Below are 6,330 nucleotides of genomic sequence, written 5' to 3' on the forward strand. Positions count from 1 at the left end.
AGTGGCGCCTGGGTGGCTCAGTGGGTTAAGCCTCTGCCTTCAGCTCAGGTCATGATCCCAAGGTCCTGGGATCGAGCCCCGAATCGGGCTCTCTGCTCAGCAGGGAGCCTGCTTCCTCCTCTCTCTCTGCCTGCCTCTCTGCCTACTTGTGATCTCTGCCTGTCAAATAAATAAATAAATAAATAAATAAATAAAATCTTTTTAAAGAATTAATTAATTAAAATAAAATAAAATATAATATAATATAATTTGTCTGTTATAAGGATTGCCACCCCAGCTTTCTTTTGATGTCCATTAGCATGATAATGGTTTTCCACCCCCTCACATTTAATCTGGAGGTGTTTTTGTATCTAAAATGAGTCTCTTGCAGACAGCGTATTGATGGGTCTTGCTTTTTTATCCAGTCTGATTCCCTGTGTCTTTTGCTTGGGGCATTTAGCCCATTTACATTCAGAGTAACTATTAAAAGATATGAATTGAGTGCCATTGTACTGTCTGTAAGGTGACTGTTATTGTATATTGCCTCTGTTCCTTTTTGCTTCTATGTTACTTTTGGGCTCTCTTTTTGCTTAGGGAATCCCTTTTAACAGTTGTTGTAGGGCTGGTTTGGTGATCAAAAATCCTTTCAGTTTCTGTTTCTCCTGGAAGCTTTTTATCACTCCTATTTTGAGTGACATCCTAGCTGGATAAAGTATTCTTGGCTGCATATATTTCTCATTTAGTACCCTGAATATATCATGCCAGTCCTTTCTTGCTTGCTAGGTCTCTGTAGATGGGTCTGCTGCCAATCCAGTATTTCTATCCTTGTAGGTTGCAGACCTCTTGTCTCAAGCTACATTCAGGATTTTCTCTTTGTCTCTGAGATTTGTAAGTTTCACTATTATATATTGGTGTGTTGACATAGTTTTATTGATTTTGAGGAGAGTTCTCTGTGACTGCAGGATTTTGATCCATGTTTTCTTCCCCCGATTAGGGAAGTTCTCCACTATAATTTCTTCCAATATATCTTCTGCCCCCTCTCTCTTTCCTCTTCTTAAGGGATCCAGTTATTCTAATATTGTTCCACCTTATGGTATCACTTACCTCTTGAATTCTCTTCTAATCCAGTTGTTGTTTTATTCTTTTTTTATCAGCTTCTTTATTCTCCATCATTTGGTCTTCTGTATCACTAATTTTCTCTTCTGTTTCATTAATCCTAGCAGTTGGAGCCTCCATTTTCCATTGCATCTCATTAATAGCCTTTTTCATTTTGACTTGGTTAGATTTTAGTTCTTTTATTTTTCTGGAACAGGATTCTATAGTGTCTTCTGAGCTTTTTTCAAACCCAGTTAGTATCTTTATAATCATTATTCTGAACTCCAGTTACAACATCTTATTTATGTCCTTATTGTTTAGGTCCCTGGCAGTCTGTACTGCCTCTTATTGTCTTTTTTGAGTTGAGTTTCTCTGTATTGTCATTGTGTCCAAAGAATAGATGAATGAGAGAACAAAATACTAAAATGGCAACAACAACCCCAGAGAAATATATACTGAACAAATCAGAAGAGTTCCAGAACCGGGAAAAAAAGAAAGGAAAAGAAAAGAAAAGAGAGAATGTAATAAGACAGGTGAGCAAAATAAAACAATACACTGAATTCTGTGTATATCTTGGTCTTTTTTTTTTTTTAAATAAAACTAGATCCCAAAATTATAAAGAATAAAAACTTACATATGTATAAAAATAAAATTAAATACACTGAGAGGACAGACTCTAACTATAAAAATGGAAATTAAAAGGTAAGGAAAAAAAAGCAGAAACAAAAAACCAATAAGGAAAAAAAAAATGAAGGAATATAAACAGGCAGAGCAATATCTCCTGAGTGCATTTTGGTCAGTTTATTAGAAGAAACTACATCTCAAAACTGTAAAGAAAGAAACAGTTATATATACAAAAATAAAAATAAATACATCACAAGGATAGATTGTAACTGTAAAGGAAAATTTAAAAAGACTTTAACAAAATAGAACAACAACAACAATGAAAATGCAATAAGAAGAAAATCAGACAAAAAAAAAAAGAGAGAGAGAGAGAGATTGAGAATATGAATAGACAGGTGAATAGAACAGAGCCATACACTAGATCTTGGGTGTATTTTGATCTGTTGGAAGAAACTTCATCTCTAAAATTGTGAGGGAAGAGAAACTTTTATGTATATAAATATACACAAAAATAAGATTAAATACAATGAAAGAATAGAGTGTAACTGTAAAAGTGAAAATTTAGAAAGATTTTAAAAAGGGCTTGGTAATATAAAAAATTGGTTGAAAGAAGAAAAAAAAATAAAGTTGAAAGACGGAAAAGTCATGGGAAAAAAGCCATGACTTTTATGTGCTGTATACCCCTAGTGCCTGAGTTTTTCAGATTTCGTTGATAGGTATACTTGGTTTTGGCTGGATGTTCCTGCTGATTTTCTTGGGGGAGGAGCCTGTTGCATTGTTTCTCAAGTATATTTGCACCAGGCAGAATTGTACTGCCCTTACCGGGGCCAGGTTTAGTAATCTCCTCTGGGTTGCTTTATGTGGCTTTTGTTCCCTGGGGGCGTTCCTTGCTGCTTTAGAGGATGAGAATGAAAATGGTGTCTCCCCAATCTCCGGCCCCAGAGCCGAAAGCTGGAGACCCCATTCCTCAGTGAGTGCTCAGAGAAAAGCAGTCAATCAAATGTATCTCTGGTCTCTGGCTGCACTCTTCTTACTGGCCTGTGACCAAATATTTCTATTTCAGGTACACAACCCCATTTCAAAGCTCCAAACACTGCAGACTCCTGCAGTGCACGCCCACATCACCCCTCCCAGGGGAGGTATGGGGCTCTCACCAGTTCTCACACTTGTTAGGCCTGTGCTCAGAGAGCAGTCACCCAGCTTTGCCACGGTTCACAGTTTATGGCAACCCTGAGCTGAGAGCCCGTTCCTGGGCTCACTCTTTGCAGTAGGCTTCCCTGGTCTGATGCCTGGGACCTCTGCCCACTTAGGCACCCTTGGTCTTCCTGTGACCCTGAGGATCCTGTGACCACGCAGTTCCAGTGAAGGTTCCACCCCATGCATAGCCATCTGAGTGTTGTCCCTTACCAGAGCAAACTTCTAAAACTTTCAATTTTGTCATCTGTTGATATATCTCTTGCCAGTATCTGGCTGATGGAGGACCCCCATGGTCTATCCTCCCATATACCACCTTGGGTTCACTTTTCTGCACCTCCTACCTTGCAGAATGTGGTCAGTTTCCTATTCCTGGAATTGCAACTATACTTTTCTTAGATCTCTGGTTGAGCTCACAGGTGTTCAGAAATATTTGATAGCTAACTAGCTGAATTCCTGGAACCAGACAAAATTAAAGTCTCTCCGACTTCTCCACCATCTTTGACACCCAAGAAAAAAAAGCAATGAACATTTTTAAAATTCAAATCTCTAAGCACAAAATTTTGTAAGTACTTATTATATTCACCAGGTATGTGTGTTTAAATGCAACAATGATCTAAGCATAAAGCTTATTTCATAGTAAGTAGAAGAAGCAGCTGCTTTAATTTCAGTGGAATCTCACTGGAAAATGACAGTGGATCTCACTGGAAAATTAAATAAGTCACGGAACACCATTACCATCCTTGTAACTACAACCCAATAATTTTTATCTGAAATTAGAAAACAAATTTCAACTACTTGCATTAAAACATAAAGTTATATTAAAATGTAAATATGCACAAGGTACATCTTTTGAATTTTAGTTCATATATAAACAAAATCGCACATGTTGAATATTATTTTTTTATTTCTTTTCAGCGTCACAGTATTCATTGTTTTTGCACCACACCCAGTGCTCCATGCAATATGTGCCCCATGCTGAATATTATTTATGGTATTTTTCCCTATAAAGTAATCTAGTATAACAATAATAACCAAACAACCTTGTCTACTAAAGGAGAAACCAAGTCCTGGAGAGAATAAGATTAGGGTAGGATAAGAGCCCAGTTAAAGTTTCAGACTAACATACAGTATCTGTTATACAGCTTAACTCCTATGTCAAAATGGAAAAAAATAATAATAATAATTTTCCTAAACCTCATTTTTCTCATTTGTAAATTTAGTAATAATTGCATATCTTTCAAGGATTATTATTAGAATTAAATGAGAAGATACATACATATAGATAGATATAGATATAGATATATACCATCTTTGTCAATGAGAAGCATGCAGTTTGTTCTCTTTCTCAGTAGCAGTGAATGAGGAACAGATACGGAATAAAAGTTGTCTCTGCTTCCTGTGTTATAAGAGCTTTAAATAACATACAGAGTGTATAAAACACCAATTCAGTGGCCCCATGGCTTAAATCCATTTTACTACAAACCCTCCAAGTAGTCTGTTTTACTTACATGTGAATTTGAAAATAGGAAGTGAATAAGGAAATAAGTTCTGTCACATTATTTTTCCACACGGCTACTTGGCTTTTGATTTACTGCTGGAGTGGTCTAGAAAAAGAAAGTATTGGGCTCAGTTTTATGGTCCTGGTGGTATCAAGGAAAGCTGTTACACTGGGGCCTTTAATAGCAGTCCTGGAAGACCATGCATCATTTTTGTACTTTCCACATTAGGTTTCCTGGTCCTAAAGAAGACAGGACTAAAAAGAGAGGGAAAGTATATGTATATATCACATGTATATATCTTATCTATAATTTATAGTAAGTTATGAAAGGAAAAAATATATACAGAGAGGGAAGACAGAAAAAAATCACTAGAACTCCATCACTATCCATTTTTCAAGTCACTGAGCATAAAGATGCCATTCTATAAATTATGTATATTATCAGAAAAATATCTTGCTTGAAATTAGAAAATTATCTATGAAAGAATTGTCTGCAATTTCTTGTTTTTAATCTAGATTCTCTTTGGTATGTGGCCAATATTCTAGCTTTTAATTTTTAAAAATGTTTAAAAAGTGAAGTTTAACCAAATTCTCTCAAGTTTTCACATTTATGTTATTATAGTCACATAGATATACATTTTAATTTGTTCCTACAAAGACTTTATCTGTATATCTCTTAAGATTAAAATGAGATTTCACTTGTGTCTTTAAATGAAAATGTACTTTAGTTATCTTGAAATATTTGTTTTAGAAATTATATAATTGTATGTGTTCAAAAATAGCAACATATGCACGCAAATTCATTTGTTAATTCATTTTTGGAAAACACATCATGATGGTATCCAAATGTTTGCAGGTGCAAATATTTAAAAGATCACAATTACAAGAATTTGATCATAGTTACTCACAGCTGCAAACGATTATATAGTTAGCCCTTCATTTTTAGCAGCTCCTAAAGATTGAAGAGCATATATGAACAGAAGAATTCTGTAATAATGATATAACAAAACAAAAATATTTAGATAATGCTTTCATTTTAAGTAACATCTTTATATGAGTAATCTTTTTTGATTATAAGAAGTTATATGCATTTGGAAATACTGTATTATCTTTTTTTCTGACTCGCTGTTTCTACTGTATGTTCAACTGTTGTCTATGTGTTCATTCGTAGTCACATTGTTGACCAAGAAACCATTGCTGTGTACTATTTCCCCTTGGGATACTGACTGGATCATAGGAGTTTCCTCTGATTCTCCATTATTTTAATACATCTGACCTTTTAAACTTACTGGTATGCTTCCTATTACTGTCTAGAGGAATGTCCTGTCTTCATTTGTGGGCAAATGTATGACCACTAAATGATAATTACCACATCATCCTATTTCCCCAGGGACATACCTCAGCAACTGTTATATACCATCTTAGTACATAATCATATCATTATACTTTTATACACACACACACATATTATTCTCTGGCTCAGAAGAGAAGTATTGTTCTCTCTCAGAGGCTTGCTGCAACTCTGCTATTGACCTTAGGATTAGAAATTAATATACTGTATCTCTTTTCAGTAAACTTCTAGAAGCTTGTTGTAGTTATATATGGATATATAACCATATATGGATATATAACCATCCCAAAGCTTAAAAACACAATCCTTTTAGTTGCTTATAATTTTGTGAATCAGCCCTTTGAGCTGGATTTAGCTGGATATTATTATACTCGTCACTTTTTTTTTAATTTTTTTATTTTTTATAAACATATATTTTTATCCCAGGGGTACAGGTCTGTGAATCACCAGGTTTACACACTTCACAGCACTCACCAAATCACATACCCTCCCCAATGTCCATAATCCCACCCCCTTCTCCCAAATCCCCTCCCCCCAGCAACCCTCAGTTTGTTTTGTGAGATTAAGAGTCACTTATGGTTTGTCT

At 35.2% G+C, this 6,330-nt stretch overlaps 1 pseudogene; it reads left to right on the forward strand.

Annotated features, from left to right (window-relative positions):
• Positions 1-2,434: 2,434 nt before the first annotated feature.
• The window catches only part of LOC132002671 (tigger transposable element-derived protein 1-like), a 58,720-nt pseudogene continuing 54,824 nt past the window's right edge, over positions 2,435-6,330 (forward strand).

Source organism: Mustela nigripes, chromosome 15 (genome assembly GCF_022355385.1).
Source record: "Mustela nigripes isolate SB6536 chromosome 15, MUSNIG.SB6536, whole genome shotgun sequence".
In the NCBI taxonomy this organism is placed as follows: Eukaryota; Metazoa; Chordata; class Mammalia; order Carnivora; family Mustelidae; genus Mustela; species Mustela nigripes.